Genomic DNA, 20,856 nt, shown 5'->3' with positions numbered 1-20,856 from the left:
TAGTATTTTTTCCATTTTGATAAGAATATTTGTACTTCGATTGTAACAGTCGCTGTCGTAACATTTTGAAAGAATTCTAATATAAATAGCCGTAGAAGAATGAAACTCAGTAAATCATACCTGGAATTAGTTGTTTCTTAGTCCTTATATGCGTGAGAAGCCTCTGCCTAGCAGAAAAGAACTTAGGGTTGAAGGTCACGTATGGGGTCACGTCGAAAGTTATCGCTCAAACGTCGTATGAACAAAGGTGCGATGCAACACAAGGATCGAGACATTCATAAAATCACTAGTTAACAGGTAAATTCTCATTTTCTTCTATAAAACAGTTGAAGGTTAAGTTAATATGCGAAGTTGGTATTATAATCAAATTAATTAAAAGTATTCATTATTGACAATATAAACTGCAAATGAAAGAGAAGCACAAAATTCATACCTCTGTTTAACATGGAGGGTAGCGACACCTATGAAGAGACGTGAAATAATAATAATAATAATTTTTAATACTTTATTTTGTCTCAGATAAATTAAATACATATATTTTTTTTCTAACAATAACAAGGTTTATTATCATACAGAATACACACACACACACGCGCACGCACGCACGCACGTGCACACACACACACACACACATATATATATACATATATATATATATATATATATATAGAGAGAGAGAGAGAGAGAGAGAGAGAGAGAGAGAGAGAGAACATTTATGTAGAACATTTTTTTACCTTGGGTGTAATACACGTCGTTAAAGATACCAAGAAATTTTATATACTTGGTTTTAATCATTTTCCCAAGTAAGCACAAACAAAGTTTTGCGCGTGAAATATATTCACGTCTAAACTACTTGTACATAGAGACTAATGACTTCATATCACTTGCCTTAGTATATATCCCATAATGCAAAGCACCCCCCCCCCTTTTCAGGCATGTATATTGCAAAGCATAATGGGAAGAGCCACTACCCAGACGGGTTTCGACCTTTATTGAGGTCTCTTCAGTGGGAGCCAGACCCGGGAGAGATACCAAGGTTGAAATAATGCAGAAGTCATATATATATCTCGCATACAAGTAAAAAAAAGGTTCTTGACCTTCTTAGTAAAAATCTCTGGATGAGAGAAAGATGTACAAAGTTTTTGCCTTGGAAAGGGGGGGTGTGCTTTGCATTATGGGATACATACTAAGGCAGGTGATAAGTCATTAGTCTCTATATACAAGTAGTTCGGAGGTGACTATATTTCACGCACAAAAACTTTGTTTGTGGTTACTTAGTAAAAGGATTAAAACCAAGTATATAAATCTTGGTATCTTTACCGTATATTACACCCAGGTAAAAAAAAAACTTTCTACATCTTTCTCACATCCAGATATATTTACTAGGAAAGTCAAGCACCTTTTGTGTACTTGTATATGATATATATATGACTTCTGCATTAGTTCTTGGTATCTATCCCGGATGTGGCTCCCACTGAAAGAGACCTCACTAAAGGTCGAAACCGGTCTGGGTAGTGGCCTTCCTATTTTTACTACACATAACATTTTTACTATTTTAGAACACACAGTCCGCTACAATTTAACAGTAATAATAATAATAATGGAATCATTTTTATATAACTATACGTAAGTTTTCTTCATTTTTCTTTTGATATTTTTTATGCATTTTGTATTTAATTCATTTTTTTTACAATGGATTTTTCAATATATTATTTTTAATAAGAGTAACAATAATAATCTCATTTCTTCTAAAATAGTTAACGTTTTTTTTAACACTGTGATATAAAAAATTCATTGCTGAGTACTTTTTTGTTACAGTAAGTTTAATTAATACATGTTATTGATAATAAGAATAATTATAATAATGATAATAATTGTAATAATAATATTTGTTTAGAATGACTATCATGCAGAATATTCACATAAATACAATGAAACATATTATATTTTCTGTACAGTACAAAGATTCAATACAAAAAAGCAGAGAACATTATTTTTTTATTATAAATATGAATATACATTTTTTACTAACTAAATACTTATATATTGTATACACAATAGCAATACAGTAATACAGCACACAATTTAGTATTCGACTCAATATTATTTTTTGTCGTTCGTATTTTTTCATTTCATTATGTTTCATATATGTTTCATGTTGTAAAATATATGGATATTTTACAACATGTAATTTAAAAATATTGATAGTAATGGGCCTGCTCAACCGACGGTGCAACACGTGCATTTACACGGGGCAACAAGTTTTGGGGCGGCAAAATTGGCCTAAATTACAGAAAAATAAATCATAAAAAAGTCATTTATTCCTACTCTGTTGAAACCAGACTTGAGGATGTAGTTAATTAAATTTTTACATAATAAAACTTCACGGTACTGTATATTTTTTTAAAAATCATAATTAATTAAAATAATGTAGTATATGTTGTGTTTAATATTGCACTCTCGGTTTTAATATCAGACAACGTGACGATAGCAGAACACCTTTCATCTTGCATGTATTTCCGATTCCATTGTTAACCTTGACCTGAGGTTAAATCTCATTTACACAATGAGACCAAACGATCATTATGAGAAAATTGGTTAAGATAAACTAATTGAAGAAATAGAATCAAAATACATAAATATAGATGTACAGTGATTGTTAATAATACTTTTTTTATATACAGTTATTAGGATTTGGTTTTTAAAATAATATTAACATTCCAATATGTCTGATAAAAGAATAAAACTATCAGGAGCAGAATATCGCAAACGAAAATCGGAAAAAGAACGCGATATTCGGAACCAAAGTAGAGCTTTGCATAAACATCTAAAAACTAAAGCAGCTAAGGTAGTACAAGAGAAAATAAGCAAAAGGACTGAAACCAAAAATTCTGAGTTCATGGCAAGTACTTCTAATTGCGATCCCAGTAATGTCGATATTAGTAATAATGAGGGTGGCAAAATAGGAGTAGGGGCGAAAAAATTCCTAGGGCCAGCCCTGGTATCAATAAGTCGATATCAATATCAAAGTTTGTTAGTATGCAGCATATCTACATATAGGTGATTAACATCATTGTTACATTATTTATCACAACAAAATTTCAGTATACAAATCACTGAGTATATAGTTTTTTGTTTTTTTTTCTGATAAACTTCTTTGTTTGTATGGGTAGCATTTCTGTGTCTTCCTTGAAGCATTTGGTGAGCTTATCTGAAGAAAAATAGATGGTAGTGGTTTCGTGGTTTCGTTTCAGTATCCATCACGACCCATGTGTAGATTTAACTGTCATATGAATGTGCTCAGACAGAACGAGTTTCAAAATTCGTGCATATTTTGTATGTTGGACCGGAAACTTTTGGAACCTACCATAAGAAAACAAATAATGAGCACTGTTTAAATTTTTTTTAGAGGGGTGGGTGGGGGGATTTGGATATGGCGTGTTTGTGTCCTTGTAATGGTGTTTGAGAGTAATTTGTTATAGATTCTGTGTGTGTGTGTGTGTGTGTGTGTGTGTGTGTGTGTAATTTCCCTTTAATGTTTCAGTCTAGCTATAATATGTATATAACGCCTGTTTCATCTATGCTTAAATCCCCAGGTTTCTCTCGTTGAATGGTAGTATGTTTCAATCTCGTTGAATTGGCAGAATGACAGACTTTTTTAATAATAATAATTTTTATTATTATTTTAATTCTCTACAAAAATTCAGTATACAAGTATATCGATATATTCTATTTTAATATATTTATTTATTTAATATATTTATCAGTGCTGGCATTTTTGCCGTCTTCCTTGAAACTTCTCAAAAGCTTATCTGAGGAAGATAATAAATGGCGGCAGTTTCGTGGTTTTGTTTCAGTACCAGTCGCGAGCGAGGTAGAGATTTAAATGTTTATCTGTATGTGTTGAAAACATATATATGAAGATATAATTTGTGTGTGTGTGTGTGTGTGTGTGTGTGTGTGTGTGTGTGTGTGTGTGTTATTTCCCTGTATATTCCAATCTCTCTATGATATCTATACAGCAGCTGTTTTATCTCTCTGTAGGGCCCTAGATTTCTCTCATCGAATGGCAATTTTTGATCATGTCAGGTATGTAGAAGCTTCCGGTGCCTTTCCTGTAGTGACTATTATATTTAGATGTTATGTATTTTACTCACTGTGGTCTTGTTGTCTGATACGTTTTTCTGGTTACTCTATAGGTTGAACTGAAGTAATTTTTTAGCATGACTCTGTAGTGGCATAAATGTTTTACCTTAAATATTTTGTGTTCTGTCCTTGCTGGCCATATAAGTGTTGGCTGTTGTCTTTGTTCCCATAATATCAGTTTTACCGTTTTATTTTACAACAGTTGTAATGTTAAGTTTGTAGTCTGTGTAGAGCGGATATGATGTAATTGCATATCTTAACATGTTTTCACATAATATAATATAATATATATATATATATATATATATATATATATATACAGGGTGTTCGGGATAAATTTGACATATTTATAATTAATTATATTTTTCCGTAAGTTACATGTATTAACACACACTTCTCTTCATTTAAAAGTTTGGACCCTTCTTCATTCATATACAAGATGTCAGAAAGGATGGATAGCTGGAACCCACCTGAATCATGGAAGAGAATAACTTGTATCATGATGATTCGTGCCCGCCATCAAAATAAGGATATTACGACTGCTGCCCAATGCTCCCTGAATACAGTAAAAACAATCAGGCATGAACTAGAGACTTGCAATGGTGACTACGAGGATGTAGCAAGAAGAAAGATCCCTAGCAGACGATCTGATTGCGTTCGTACAGCAGAATTCCTCGCAAATCTGCAGGAACAGGTGTTGAAGAACCCTGGCATTGGAATTCGGGCTTTGTTCGTGGAGTTGCTAACTGTAGTCAAGCCCTGGATAACAAGGGTAGCCAATGGTAGGCCGTATGTATGGCAGCAGGATTCGGCCCCTTGCCACACCTCTGGGAAAAGTCAAAAATGGTTGTCTGAAAATTTCTACGACTTCGCCAGTCCAAATGTTTGGCCTCCAAACTCCCCAGACCTTAACCCCATGGATTATTTTGTATGGGGTGCAGTTGAAAAAGACACCAATCGCACTTCCAGTAATACAAAAGCCCAGTTAATGGATAAAATTAAAACAGTTTTTGCGGCCCTTCCCAGGGAGACTGTAGCATCAGCTTGTTCGAGGTTCCGAAGCAGAATTGAAGCTGTGATCGATGCTAATGGTGGTTATTTTGAGTAAATCTTGTTGATAGTATTGTAATTAACTCTGCCTGTAATGTTTTTTTGTCAATTCATTAAATTTAATAGATACAAAGAAGATTTTCTTTTTCCTTACGAAACTGTCAAATTTATCCCGAACACCCTGTATATATCATAAATAAAAGAGCCAATTGGCTTCACTTCGGCGATGTAACATTATTTAAATTAAGGGGATATTAAATCCCACATTATTTCAAAGCAGAATAAGAAACTCAAAGATCGGAATCAAGGAGTTTCATTGAGTTTCTTATTCGGCTTTGAAATAATGTGGGATTTAATATCCCCTTAATTTAAATAATGTTACATCGTCGAAGTGAAGCCTATTGGCTCTTTTATTTAAGTAATTTATTGGTGTACCTTTTTGACAACTTGTATAGCAAAGTACATAAGTAGTAGTGAGTAGGTAGACCAGGTAATACTGATGAGACCCCAATAAGGGTTGAAACCGGTGCGGGGTTGACTCTGATGATTTGAGAGGCTCTGCTTGGGGGTAGGTTTTTGCCTGTCTCTGCGTGGGGCCACCACTGAGATTATGGCTCCTGGGTAGAGCTTGCCACTGGGTAGAGCCAATGCTGAGAAGTTCTCGGTGATGGGGTGAGCCTGTCACTGAGTGGAACAATGCTGAGTTGGGCGATCTTTCGGAATCATCTTATTTTTAGAGCCCGCTTCATCTATACAATTGGTTGAAACTGGTGAGGGGCATATCTGGCTCTGAGAGGCTCCGCTTGGAGACAGGTTTTTGCCTGTCTCTCAGTGAGGCCACTGCTAAGATTATGGCTCTACCCAGGAGCCATAATTATGGCTTTGCTCGGTGATGGGATGAGCCTGTCACTGAGTGGAAGAACGCTGAGTTGGGCAATCTTTCGGGATCATCTTATTTTTAGAGCCCGCTTCACCCATACATAGCTTAAAACTGGTCTGGGTAGAAAGCCTTAACTTCCACAATAAATACATTATTGTGGAAGGTAAAACCTTCCACAGTAATGTATAACATCATACATCTCCTAGGAGATGTGTTTTACATTATGGGTAATACTAAGAATAGTGATCAGAACTTTACCCACCTTTGCAGCGAGTTGCCCTTGGGTTGAACTACGTGCTTTAGCTTACGCTACAATCCGCCGAAACTTTTATAGTTTACTATATTCGGCATGAAACTCCTTGATTCCGATCTTTGAGTGTCTTATTCAGCTTTGAAATAATGTGAGATTTAATATCCCCCTTAATTTAAATATATATATATATATATATATATATATATATATATAAGAGAAAAGTTTGAAGATCTGAACGAAATCGAGCTACTCAATGATGAAAAAATCAAGGCAATAAAATTCGAAGATAGCTACAAATATTTGGGAATTTTAGAACCATCAGAAATTCTGCACAATAAGATCAAAGAAAAAACTAGACCAGAATACATAAGGCAACTAAGGAAACTCCTTAAGTGAATGCTTAATTCTGGAAATTTGATAAAAGCAATTAACACCTGGGCCTTACCTATTCTGAGATACTCAGCAGGCATTGCTGAATGGGCTCAAATAGAGGTGGAGGATTTAGACCGAAAAACGAAAATTAATGACAATGCACCATGCCCTCAATCCTCGCAGTGGCGTTGATAGGCTCTATCTATCACGCAAAAAAGGAGGCAGAGGATTATTACAAATAAAGCAAGTTATTGAAGAAGAAAACGAAATCTGAATGATTATCTGCAGCAAACAACGGAAAATTTTCTAATTGAGGTAAGGAAAGAGGGTTTATTTAAACTCGTGGAGACAAAATTGGAATACAAAACCAAGTAGAAGTGAGAACTGAAAGATGAAAAAATAAGGCATTGCATGGAAAATATTTTCGCATCTTAGAGGACAATGCTGACAGCAACTTGACCTGGCAATGGTTGAGAAATAAAGCACTAAAGAAAGAAACAGAATCGGTAATTTTTGCAGCACAAGAACAGGCCATTAAAACCAATCTTATGAAGGCAAAAATACAAAAAATTCAAGAAGACAGTAAATGTAGATTGTGCAAAGAAAAGGAAGAAACGGTAGACCACATTATAAGTGGGTGCAGCAAAATTGCAGAAATTGAGTACTGTAAAAGGCATGATAATGTAGCGAAGATAATTCACTGGCATTTATGTAAAAAGTACGGGTTTAAAGTATCTAAAGACATAAAGTTCACCAGAAAGTGGTTGAGAATGGAAAAGCTAAAATACTCTGGGATTTCAAAATCCGGACCGACAAAAGCTTGGAATGTAATACATCCGATATAGCAGTGTTTGAAAAAAGTGAAAACAAGGGTGTACAGTTTATCGAAATCAGTATCAGGAGAAAGTCGTATTGACGACAAAGAAACTGAAAAAATTACAAAGTATCACGAGTTCCAAGTCGAACGAATCTGGCAAAAGAAAACGAAAGTTGTTCCCTTAACAATCGGGTGCTTTAGGCGTCATCCCTAAAACATTGAAAGAACATCTAGAAGCACTCGAGTTAGATGGATTAAAAATCGGGCAGCTGCGAAAGGCCGCTTTGTTCGGCACAGCATTCACATTCAGAAAGTATTTCCACAGCTCATAGGTCCTTCAGTAGGGCTTGAATTAGAGGAATATAACCAGCCTTTTACGTAAGACTGAGGAAGCAAATCAAGCTTGTATATATATATATATATATATATATATATATATATCTTCTTGTGTATAGGAGAGTAGGGATGGGGTTATGTTATATGCTGTAGGTATTGTGCCACTGACCTAAATTTCAACAACACAAACACTGCAGACAAACTAAACGAGGCGGTGGCATAATAATATTTAGCAAACACAAATGAGAAGTAATATAAATAAACTACGAATCAGAATATGAGGAAAATATAAGCATCGAAATTAAAAATATCAAACAAGCGAAGTCTTTGATTTAAACGCGAAATACAGACCACTCAATTTAAGCACCAAACATTTCTTGGTGAATTAAACAGATGGCTTTCTACAACGGCAGAAAGTGCCTCCGAATATGAGTTATTTGTGTTCATAATGATTATATTTATGTCACCAATTATTATAAGGTATTCTGAGGCATTTTCTTCCTTTGTAGCCTGTTTAATTCACCAAGAAATTTTGTGGTGATTAAACTGGGTGGTCTGTATATTACTTCTAATTTATGTTTAAATATTATTATATCACCGCCTCATTTAGTTTGTCTGCAGTGTTTGCGTTGTTAAAAACTTGGCATTGGGTAAATGGTTGCCTCTTCGTTTGTTGTTGATATTTCTGTTAGTACTAAAAAGTCTATGTTTATATCTTCTTTCGGATAAGTCTGTAGGATCAGCTAGTGTTTCTGAATGCTCCTGATGTTGATATGAAGAATAGATAGTCATTTTTTGGGTAATCACTTGTTTCCATTCTGTTATCGAGTTTAGAATATGGAAGCTGTCATGTTCTGGGATGATTAGATCTGCTTGGTTGTTTGCGTTCATGGTATGGTATGGTATACTGTTTCCTTCTTTAAGACTCGTCAGTGTTCATATTAATGTGGCAGCTTGTTGAGATCTTCTACGGATTTTATTTGTATTTGCTTTGCATCTTTTGTCTTTTTAAGGAATATTTTGCTGTCCGTTATCCATATCTGTGGTGGCCGCAACGTAGCTCGCGAGCTGTATGCGGCTTGCATCCACACGTCACTTCATGCTTTACCAGGAAAATATAAACAGAAAGAGAAGAGGAGACAACAAAAAAGAGGAACAAAATTAAAGAGAGAGAGAGACAGAGAGAGAGAGAGAGAGAGAAGACGGAGAGCAAAACAGGGTTAATAAAAATTACTGCAATAAAATTAATTCGACTTTGAACAATTAGAATAATTTTAAAGTCGAAACAATAATTTTAATTATTGTTTCGACTTTAAAACTTTCGACTTTAGTTATTTATTTACTAGTAGAGGCATTCATTATATCCATTTTTCTTAGTAAGCTCCTTAAAATTAGGTGTGTAATTAGTCAAAGTAGTTCTTACAAGCTCGTTCAAATGTTCATCATTTAAAACAGATCTATAATTAGATTTAATAAATTTACGAGTCGAATATAACGCTTCACAGGAGTACGTGGTCCCAAAAATGGAGATCAGTTTTCTGACATACTACTTAAGTGTTGGATACCGTTGGTCCGGAACATGCTTTCAAAAATCAATTACGGAACATCCACTTTGCTTCAGTCCTTCATCCTCTTGAAGTTCCAGACGCTCCAGTTCTACAGTTGCGACATACATCACAATTGGTTTTGAAATAGGACAACCGCGTTCAAGCACGTTCGTGAGGAAAAGGTTTTCCAAAAAAAAGCGAACGTCGGCTTAAGTTCTCGAAGGTCGCAAAATCTATTGTTGAGTTCTTTGGACAGATCATTTAATTCGCTAACATAAGATCCCGTTTCTAATTTCACTCCTGGCGAATTTGTCAGTATTTTCTTCAGACAAATGAAGTGCAATTTGCTTTGGAATATCTTAGCACGATCTGTGCGAAATCGGTTATTAAAAAAAAACTTGTTTAATGTATTGCCTGAGAGCCACATTACTAAACAAAACCATGATACGTCATTGTCATCACAATTCAATAAATCGAGAAAGATTTTGAATTGCCGGTGTGTTTTTTAGCACATAAACGATGAAATTGATAATTCTTAGAACTACTTCAATTACGTGTTCAAATTTAAAACACTTGACAACTAGATGTTCCCTGTGAATAATGCAATGTATAGTAAGAAATATTCATCATTCTTAAGGAGCCCCATCAGCCGTTTAGTTTTTCCCCCCTCATAGCTGGAGCACCATCGGTTGCAATGCTGATGATTTTTTCGCGCGATACCAAAGCTTTTGCAAGTGCAACATCTATGCTTCTTTGATGTCAGAGCTACATGTTGTATCTTTCAATGCTGTCAGGTCCAATAGCTCTTCCTTGATGTCCAGGTCGTGAGATACAAAGCAGACAAATGCAAATAGTGTGTTTTTCCTGAATATATGTAGATTCATCCAAAGTCAGACTAAATGCAGCTGAATTTTTTAAGTTATGCCATAAGTTATTTACAATGTTAGTACTGATAACGTAAATTCTCCTTCCAATTGTATGCCTGGAGACCGGTATCTGTTCAATCAGTTTGAGAAGTTTTTTTTTTAATTTATTTATTATTATCTGGATCTATAAATGAAATTATTTGTGGAATATTGTTCTTGACAAATTATCCTTCCGTGTACGGATGTTTTGCCCCTGTGCAATATTAATTGCTAAAATAAAACCAGTCTCGGCAGTAACATCAGCCTGTTTAGTAAACATAGACATCAATTTACTCTGATCATAGAGTTGATCTTTCAAAGTTGACAGTTTGGTTCCCCTCAGATCAGAGTCAAGAGAAAATTCTTCATTAAAATTACTGTGATGCATGTCATAAAGATGTTTCAGATTGTTGGCTTTGGACTGCACAAGTGTTATTTGTCATATGGCACACATTGGTTTACTTTGTCGTTTCACAAAAAAACTCCTCTTCCCACTCTTGCCTAAGACTTCTGTGTTCCTTTTCATATTTACGTTTTTTTATAAAACATTTCTAAGCACTTAAAAAAGAGTTCAACAATAACAAGCACAATCAATGGACTCACACAACAGTATGGTGAATTATACCAATAGGTGAACGCCAGAAATGTAACTAACGTGTTGTGGTGGGCAGGCATAGCTTCTGCATCCCCACCTCCCATGTGCACCCTCATTTACTCCTGTACCATCGCACTGGTCAATGGTTGTGGCTATTTTAATTTTTACCAGAATTATTTTGGCTCCAAAAGGACACGCAAACTGTAGTCGGCCACCTCTGACATGCAAACTGCTATTTTCTTCTCTTTCTACTTTCCTTGTATGGTAGAATAGGTTTTGATGATATGGTGTGAAGTACTTGGACAAGTAGATTGTGTGTACTGGGAGCTCAATTCAGATCGTTGGCTACTGGTTTTTTAAGTCTGCTCGCTTTTATGAGGTTATCTTTTGTTAGGCTGATAGTGATGTGCACTATGATGGGGAGAGTCGGGGGAAAACCTTCTCTTTGACTTTTTTTTGAGGTAATCGATGAACCAACTGCATATACAGGGTGTTCGGGATAAATTTGACATATTTATAATTAATTATATTTTTCCGGAAGTTACATGTATTAACACACACTTCTCTTCATTTAAAAGTTTGGACCCTTCTTCATTCATATACAAGATGTCAGAAAGGATGGATAGCTGGAACCCACCTGAATCATGGAAGAGAATAACTTGTATCATGATGATTCGTGCCCGCCATCAAAATAAGGATATTACGACTGCTGCCCAATGCTCCCTGAATACAGTAAAAACAATCAGGCATGAACTAGAGACTTGCAATGGTGACTACGAGGATGTAGCAAGAAGAAAGATCCCTAGCAGACGATCTGATTGCGTTCGTACAGCAGAATTCCTCGCAAATCTGCAGGAACAGGTGTTGAAGAACCCTGGCATTGGAATTCGGGCTTTGTTCGTGGAGTTGCTAACTGTAGTCAAGCCCTGGATAACAAGGGTAGCCAATGGTAGGCCGTATGTATGGCAGCAGGATTCGGCCCCTTGCCACACCTCTGGGAAAAGTCAAAAATGGTTGTCTGAAAATTTCTACGACTTCGCCAGTCCAAATGTTTGGCCTCCAAACTCCCCAGACCTTAACCCCATGGATTATTTTGTATGGGGTGCAGTTGAAAAAGACACCAATCGCACTTCCAGTAATACAAAAGCCCAGTTAATGGATAAAATTAAAACAGTTTTTGCGGCCCTTCCCAGGGAGACTGTAGCATCAGCTTGTTCGAGGTTCCGAAGCAGAATTGAAGCTGTGATCGATGCTAATGGTGGTTATTTTGAGTAAATCTTGTTGATAGTATTGTAATTAACTCTGCCTGTAATGTTTTTTTGTCAATTCATTAAATTTAATAGATACAAAGAAGATTTTCTTTTTCCTTACGAAACTGTCAAATTTATCCCGAACACCCTGTATATTTGGTTCTATGGGAGTGCCAATTTTCTGGCTTTGTTGAATTTCCATGTCTTTTAAATGTTCAGTCGCAATATCTGTGAGACCATCTATCAGGAGATAATTTTTATACCGTTGTTGGTTGAGGAGTTCGTAATGTTGTTTTAGAGAATTTAGTTCTTGCCATAGCTCAGTTGTCCCTTTAATAAAGTTAAGTTGTCTTTCCATTAGCTTTTTAACGCTGTTTTTAATTTTTCTAACCATCTGCAATACATCTTCTACAGAACTGTCATTCAATTTAATAAATTCCTTGTATTGGTTGAATTTTTCAGTAATTTGTGTGGTACATTTTTCAAATAGTTCTCCAACAAATATGGTTAAACTTTCAGGTTTTGTAATCTATTTTTTAGTGATACATACAAAGTGGGCTCACATTAGTTTCTGTTATTGAACTCCTGGTTTCTCATTTCCTCTGCTGGTGATTGCTGCATTAGCTGTTTTTCCGCCTGCTGTTCGCTGCATTCTGTTTGCTGCCTGCTGTTGTTTGCTGTGTTAGCTGTTTGCCACCTGCCATTGAAGGCAACATTCCTTTGTTTTTACAGTGTGGGCACTTCCACTTGTCACGTTTCACATTCGATTTTCGCTACCAAGTTGCCTCGGACACTCGAACAGAGAAAGTGCATATTTCTCTAGCAGTCCCTGCATGTTATATGGTTTTCTTCACCCGTTAAGTCTTCCTGGCATTTATAGCACTTCATCTTTCTGGTTTGGGCGATTCTGATGTGACTGCTAAAATGGGAACTTCTTTTCCTGGTGATTTCACAATAATAATTTTAAAAAAAGTCAACAGCAACAACAATGAACAAAGGAACTTTACAATTTTTCAACTTTACAATTGTGTACTGACCATGTGTATATTTTGGTACAATAATTTATGTCCTGCTACTTCCACTGTTCATTACCTCTCAGAGATAGAACATATATTTTATAATTTTTTTACAGTGCTTTAATTTCTTACGTTACACTTTTCACTCAATATCTGTATATAATTTACATTATGCGGAGTTCATATAATAGAGTAATAACAATTACAGTAATCGTTTGCAAATATAGTTCAGTTACGCAAGGTAGATAATATGATTATATGCTACATTTTACATTTTAGTAGATATATAATTTCAGTGCAACAGAGAAATCAGTTAGATACTAAATGAAGAAGATATTGTTAGGTTCATAAAAGCACAGACATTGCAAAGGTTAATCAAGTAGAGAGAAGACTGAGATTAAGATGGATTGATAACGTATTCCAACACTTGACTATTATGAAAGTGAAAGGCTGAGAAAGATTAGTCAAGGATAGAAGATTGTGGAAACAAGTTGCACAGGAGAAAAAGGCTCACAATGGACTGTAACACTGGATGGTAGGTAGGTGTGTGTGTGTGTGTGTATACAGTCATCCCTCGACTTACGCCCGTTCGAGTTACGTCCGTGATCCCATAAGGGAATAAATAACATTTTCGGCTATACTTTCGAACAAGACCGAAGCGAATAAGCACAGTGGCAACCTGCCTGGGCATTCGGCACGTGTCTTCAACATTTCCTCTGTTGATTTTGCGTTTGAGAAATGGATTCACGAATCTTCAAAAACATTAGGAAGCATACACCCAATTCATTATCGGAGCAATAAAGAAGTCGTGGATGACTCAAAAATTGTTTGAGGATGCCTTAATTCAACTTTTATGCGAGTAAAATAAAAAGCTATTGTCTAGCATTTCTGCTAGATAATGCTCCAGATCATCTGTCTTATAGCGGTGATCTTCACCAAGTTTATGGTCATGTTTCTCCCTGCAAACACTACTTCATTGATCCAAACGATGGATCAGGGAATTCTTGCAGTGTTTAAGGTTTATTATCTACGGAGAACTTTTTCACAAGCCATTTCTGCTACTGAAGAAAATGAAGTGACCTCTCAATGTATGAGTGGCATATGGAAAGACATTAAAAAGGTTTGTGCATGATTTTGGAAGTTTGTAATAGTGGACCTAGCAAACAATCTGAATCTCGAAGTGAATGATAACATAATTCAACTCATAGAAAGTTCCCCTGAAGAGTTGTCCAATGAAGAATTGGTCGAAGTGGAGGAACAACTGTTGCAGAAATGAAAAAACGAGAAAAGGAAGAGGGAAAAGAGAAACAGAAAGAGGTAGTTAATTTACAATGAAGGGTCTTAAAGAAATATTCTTTGCAGTTCACGATGTTCTCAAAATTGCTGAAGACATGGACCTCAATGTTGAAAGCTACTTAATAATAGAAACGAAAGTACACGATTGCTTGCCATGAACAAATTTATGATGAAAAGAAGAAGAGGAATAAGCAAAACATATTGAACATTTTGATCCAAAGAAAACAAAGGTTACACCAGAAAAGCCACAGCCTAATCGTTCACACAGGGAAGGTAATGAAGATGTGATTGTGGGGAAAGATTTGGGTGATTATTCTCCTGTTTTATATTGGCAGTAACACACAGTACAGTTTTATGTTTAAAAATTAAAATTACAGAATACTTATCAGGGTTAAGTTCCTAATCCCCTATAACTCAGTTGATTTAATCTGTTGAAAGCTTGTGCTTCTGATGATGGAAAACGGGTAACGTACCCTTTCAACAAATTTAGACAAACTTCACAAATACCGCAGATTTCTCCTCTACCAGAAGCTGAAATTAATGCTTTGTGTTGTTTATCAGAATTACACGAAGCAAGAACCGTCAAAAACCTGCCTGTTAGGTTTCATCCTGAATAAATGACACTTTGAATCATTTCCTAGGAATATAAACTACTACAGGGTTTTCTTCAGGGAATATATTTGACCTTAATTGCGAATCTTCTGCGCATGTTTGCTTGAGATCGATTAGAAGATATGCATGTGGTTTTGATGAAATAGCATCTTTGTAAGCCTGCACTAATATAGAAGGACATTCGGGATAAATTTGTCTTTCAAGGTAAAAAATCTCCGACTTATCTCTCGGGTTGGATAAAAGAAATATGTATGGGACATTCATACTTATCATTCTTGCAGTTTTCCCCTCTAAGTGATTCTAAGTAAAACGGTAAGATTACAATGATGGCTTCCTTTTGTAAACAAATCTGCTACTGTCGAGGATGCGTTTGCTACGGAAAACAGATCGTCAATAATTAAGAGATTTCTTACTCCTGGAGAAAACTCGATGTCCTGTAGACCTCTATAAAATTCAAAATGTGGAATTTCTCTCTTCATTAACTAGTATAGGGGGTTGATCTTCAGAGTATAAAAAACTATTCTCTGTACGTTCGGAATGATGATTGTATCCTGATTTCACAGTAGTAAAGCAACCAGAGTTGATTTCCCACTTTGTGTTGGACCACAGACTAATATTGTTGCTGAGTGAATCAACCCCACCATTCATATGGATAAGTGAGGTGGGTGATAGAATCAACATAACGTTTGTCGTATGAATAACTGAATTTCTTCACTGAATCTTTATTTAATAACTTTGAACTATATTTATCTCGGATTATCTGGTCTTTAACAGGAATGGAAACTATTTTTTCCTTCTAAAACTGTTTTCATGAAGTAAAAAGTAATGATATTGGCTGCTTGTCCTCTCAGGCTAAAGCCTTTTGATTTGATTATGGTATTTCCGTTTCGTAAAGGTAGTGCATAACTTTTAGGAGCCACAGCCACAAAATGCATTATTTCACCGGTTATCGAGTCGATTTCGTCCATTAACGTACCCAAATGGTTGCCTAAAGTAGGAATATATTCCCCTTCTTTTACAGTGAAAAGAACAGAATCTGTGTCAAAATAAACATGTTTTTCTAATTTCTAGAGTTCTTCGAGTAAACAAAGTTTTCCATATGAAGTAACAAATCAGCCTATAACAGTTCCCGTTAACATTAGAACTTATGCATTCTGATACAGAACAGACACCAATAATGTTTCCGATGACAAACCGAATGTCTTCGACTGATCGAGATGTATCAGTCACCAATTGCAGAAGAGTTTCATAATCGTCAACGAATTCCACCTTTGTGCACTCACTTGACTGACAAAACTTTCCCCACAGCTGGTTCAAGAGAGCCTTTCCTATAGATCTTAAACCTGGATTAAATTGTACTTTATCAACAGACAAGTTTATGTTTTCACATTTCATGAATTCCGACAAGTATATTTGTTTATCTTCAGAGGTGTGCATGTGCGAAGGAAACCCACTGTTTGCGTGTTTCATGGCGAGAAAACGATCGATGTAACCTCCAAATAATTCCCCTACATCTAATGTTTCAGTGCTAAATTTCATAAATCTTTAATGGTTGATATCCGTATTTCATGACTGTGTAAAGTTCGACAGAAGTCCAAAAACCAGTGATTGCTCTAAAATTGTTAGTATGTTCACATATTGAACTCTGCATCTTTTCAGCACAAGTTCGACATGGGGGAAAGACAAGCTTACCATGCATCCTTAATGGTAGGACTAGGTGGAAGATTACCAGGGGCAATCACTTTTGCCTGTATGATTCCAAAATAACGATCGATTTCATAAGAAACGTTCTCTGTTATTATTTGAGGATGTTTCTTCAGATACCTCATTTTTTCATTAACGAAAGGATAGAGAGAGTTGAAACTGACATACATGATTTTTTCGTCGTCTGTGGTTTCAAAATATAAACGGGTTGTATCTGTTCTTCTTCTGTACAAAGCATCACGGGATGAAATAAAGGGAGTAAAACTGTCTTCACACAATGAACAGAAAACAGCATCACAATTCTTAAATTCTTGGAGGTCACATTCCCAAATTTCATTATATACATATAATCTGGAAGAGCTTGTTTAATTGCGAATGAGAGATCAAGTGTCTTTTCATAAATTTGCATGTTCGTGTTATCTTTATAGAGGGGATGCATAACTCTAGGATTACAGCATTTAGGATGAGCATGAAAAAAACAGCCATTAACTTCGATAATTATTTTTTGAACATGAGAAATGGCATCGATGCGAAAATGGCCTACTTTGTATTCTCCTTGCAGCAAATCACGTGTGTAAAGACAATTTTTTTTTGGTAATACTGGAAATAAATTCTAGCAAATCTACTTTGGTTTTCCTTGAATCTATATCCTCAATGGGGTACCACACCCAGCGTTCCTGGTTTTAAGAAATAAGTCCTGAAGACTGTAAAAGCAAATTGAGACAACGTGAAAGTGTGTTCGAAGGGGTCCAACTGAACTGTTTGCAGCAATAGTTGAGAAATTTTTCACAACTTTTTTTTCTTAGTATACTCACGTCGGATTGACAGTATATGAGTTTGTTTGAGATCAAATATGTTCTATTTTGCATTTGTGTACGATTCCTTAAATTCCTGACATTGTGTAAGTTTCATATTCTCTGGTCTATGGAACTTAATTTCAGGAATTGATCCTATGTAATCGACATTTTCATGACGAACAAATCGATAAGGAAAATATCCTTTCCTTACACTGTTTTCCAAACCAAAGGTTTTGGGAAGGTTTCGTAAACTGGTTCCTAGGAAATTCTCTGTCTATAAATCTGATTTGAGGTCCTGGAATAGTCATGAGCATTTTACAACCCCTCATGACTACGTCTGGTAGTAACTGGGTTGCATGCAGTTCTTGAATTAGATAGGAATCATATGAACCTGCATTGTGAGCTATACAACGTGTTTTCAAATAAACAAAGACCTGTCACAGAATCCGATAGCAACCAAGAAATATAATCGGAGGCACATGTCTCTCCAAAAAAGACTTTTTCAAAAAATTCACCATCACACTTCTCTTGAAATTGCACTATACATAGAATGGGTTTAAGTTCATCCAATATTATGCTTTCAAAATCATAATACAGACGTCTAATGTTTTCGTTCTTTGAGCGTTTTTCTTCTGCAATGTCAAAACATAACATTTGTCTGTATGTAAACATCCAGTCTAGACATGGAACCTTGCATGTATGAATCATCTTCCTATTGAAAACCGTCGAACATTCTTCGCATCTTTCTAGAAAACCACATACAGTAGTTTTGTGATTCTCAAAACACTTTCCTGTATAAAAATATGAACGATAGTCGAGGCATTTTACCATGTTAACAGAATTCTTACATCCTTTGACCTGACATCTATGACAAATATCTGAGCACACGTGTGAGGATACTAGTTTGCTGAAGGTATGAAGACATCTCGGACAAGTGTCTACGACAGAAAAATCCAGGCATGTAAAAAATAACGTCGTAGTGATATTTCATATATATAACAGACTCGCTTTCTTTTCTCTCACATGGGGACCTCTGTATATAATTTGAAAATTGTTTTCGGTAGAATACACTATGATCTGATACTGGTCTAAAAATCTTTGAAATGATATTAATGCATTTATAGAACCATCACCTGGAGTAACATTTGCTTTCTTACATAACTGTCTTTGTAATCGATATCGGCAGTCAACAAGCTTCTGATGTAGTTTCTCATCAAAAGGGATGCCTTGTTTGTGACAAAAACGCCTATCTGCATAACTAGAACTAATCACTATAGCATACGGTAGGCATAACCCCTCAGTATTCCATATCCTTCTAATGGAGTGTTTCTTTCTAAAATACACATGAAGATCTAACTCTGCTCTCTTATGTGGTCTTTTACAATCGGGAATAAACATTGTAATTATTTCTAGCATAAAGTTACTTAAAAATGACTTATTCAATTGGGCTACCTTCTCTATTGCCTGCAATAAACATTTTACATAGAAACAATCTGCAGACATTAGAGGTAAATAAACAGAGTGCATTACATAGCAAAACGAATTTTATTAAATTCTGGAACTTCTTATCTAACATATTCGAATTCAAACAAATGTAAAAATTTCTTCCAGTTGTATTATTGCTTCTTCAGGGTGACAAGTTTTAAATTCGCACAATTCCAGTCATCAATGTAAATTGTTTGATACTTTTGAGAGGACTGCTGTATTTTCCTCATGATGGTGCCTCAAAACAAGGATCTTTCATCTTTGGAAATAGACTATTTTGATATTTGATGATCTCTCTAAATAACATTAAATCATTTACACATACATTCCGACTTCTCCGATCTGTTTTTTTTTTTTTTTAATTTAAATATGGTTCAGATTGATTTTCTGTTCTCTCATTAATTCTTATTCTCCAATCTATGGGAAACCTTTGCATGTTTCCAATAGGTTCTGTGTTAACTCTCTCAGCTTCATCTAGAATTGCATCGTACAGAGGATAATTTGACTGAATATCAGTTTGCTTTAGGGATAAAAAAACCCATTAATGATAGTTTAAGAAAATCCATAAAACCGAATATCTCTCTCTCTAAACGGAAGCTTGCATATGGATAAATCGGGGGGGGGGGGGGATTTTTTTTAGCAAAAAGAGGTTAGAAATAAATAACAAACATGTCTGATATCTTGAACCATTGTAAGATAAAGATTGCTAAAAAAAAAGGGAGAGAAATGAAATATTTTAATAGGTGGGATCATCAATTCTTGTAAAAGAGCTTGCTTCCATTTTTTAAAAAACACTTGTGAGATGAAACACACGCAAATGGTTAGACTAAGTAACTAACTATGTTAGTCCTCTTGACTTTATATATACAAAATGTATTACCTGAGGATTCCATAACTGATTGCAAAAATTATCACTTAAGTACCCATGCTTTCAGAAGAACTGGGTCATTGTTTAATGGTACATAACTGATATCAGTCCTCTTGACTTTTATATACAAAATGGATGTCAATAATTCATTCACTGTAGATATCTTATCCGAAAAGCTTTTTCAAAGGTCGTTGTAGAGTGGGAAACTGATACACAGGACCTCAGATCCTGTACAAACAAAAAGATTCCAGTAATGAATTTGACTTTAAGTTCAAAAACAATGTTAACTCCATACCGTTACCATAAAAGCTTTCAAAAGAACTATGCTGCACTGATATCGTTACATGGTCTAGGTAGAATATTAACCTCGAAAACAAAGTGAGGGAAAAACACGACCGACTCTGGTTGAAAACAAGCCAAGCCTCAAAACAAAAAGCTTTCAAGAAATTGAGGTAAAAACTGATAATGATAATTACTTTTTTGATTAATGGAATACATGCATTGTCTAGGTAGAATATTATTCACTTTAAAAGAGAAACATCATGGTGTAAGTCCTGAATTTGACTAAGTTCAAAACGTTATCTACATACAAGATAATTCATTCAGTGTAGATATCTTTCCCCTAAAATCTTTCAAAAGAACTACGATGCATTAAATCTATACTAGAAAATGATGCTATCACGTGATATAAACGTAACGAAGACAACATAATGTGACTCTCTCTCCCCACTGGTTGAGGTACAAGCCATGCTAGCCACTTACACACGATCTCAAAACAAACTCGGGTCGGAAATCATGGGACCTAACAACCAACCACAGAGACTGATAAGGGGGGGGGCTATGAATTTAATTACTTTTTGATAAGGGAGGAATCCTCTCGCTTTAACCTACGCTGGAAATGATAATACTGTCACGTGATATAACAAC

General features: G+C 35.4%; 1 protein-coding gene across 6 annotated transcripts in view; it reads right to left on the bottom strand.

The window, feature by feature from the left end:
- Window positions 1–20,856, bottom strand: part of LOC150096427 (uncharacterized) — a 46,600-nt gene that overhangs the window by 7,680 nt on the left and 18,064 nt on the right. For 4 of the 6 annotated variants that reach the window (XM_090408962.1, XM_090408958.1, XM_090408960.1 and 1 more), the window contains 2 exons: window positions 434–461; window positions 121–315 (listed from right to left, as the gene is read on the bottom strand). The gene's annotated coding sequence lies outside the window, so the exon portion shown is untranslated. The remainder of the gene's footprint in view (window positions 1–120; window positions 316–433; window positions 462–20,856) is intronic. The other 2 variants (XM_090408959.1, XM_090408963.1) reach the window with 1 other exon arrangement.

Source organism: Typopeltis vanoorti, chromosome 19 (genome assembly GCF_054136105.1).
Source record: "Typopeltis vanoorti isolate ZY-2024b chromosome 19, IOZ_Tvanoo_1.0, whole genome shotgun sequence".
Classification (NCBI taxonomy): Eukaryota; Metazoa; Arthropoda; class Arachnida; order Uropygi; family Thelyphonidae; genus Typopeltis; species Typopeltis vanoorti.
Note: the sequence above shows the minus strand (reverse complement) of the source record. Positions and strands in the feature narration are given on the sequence as shown.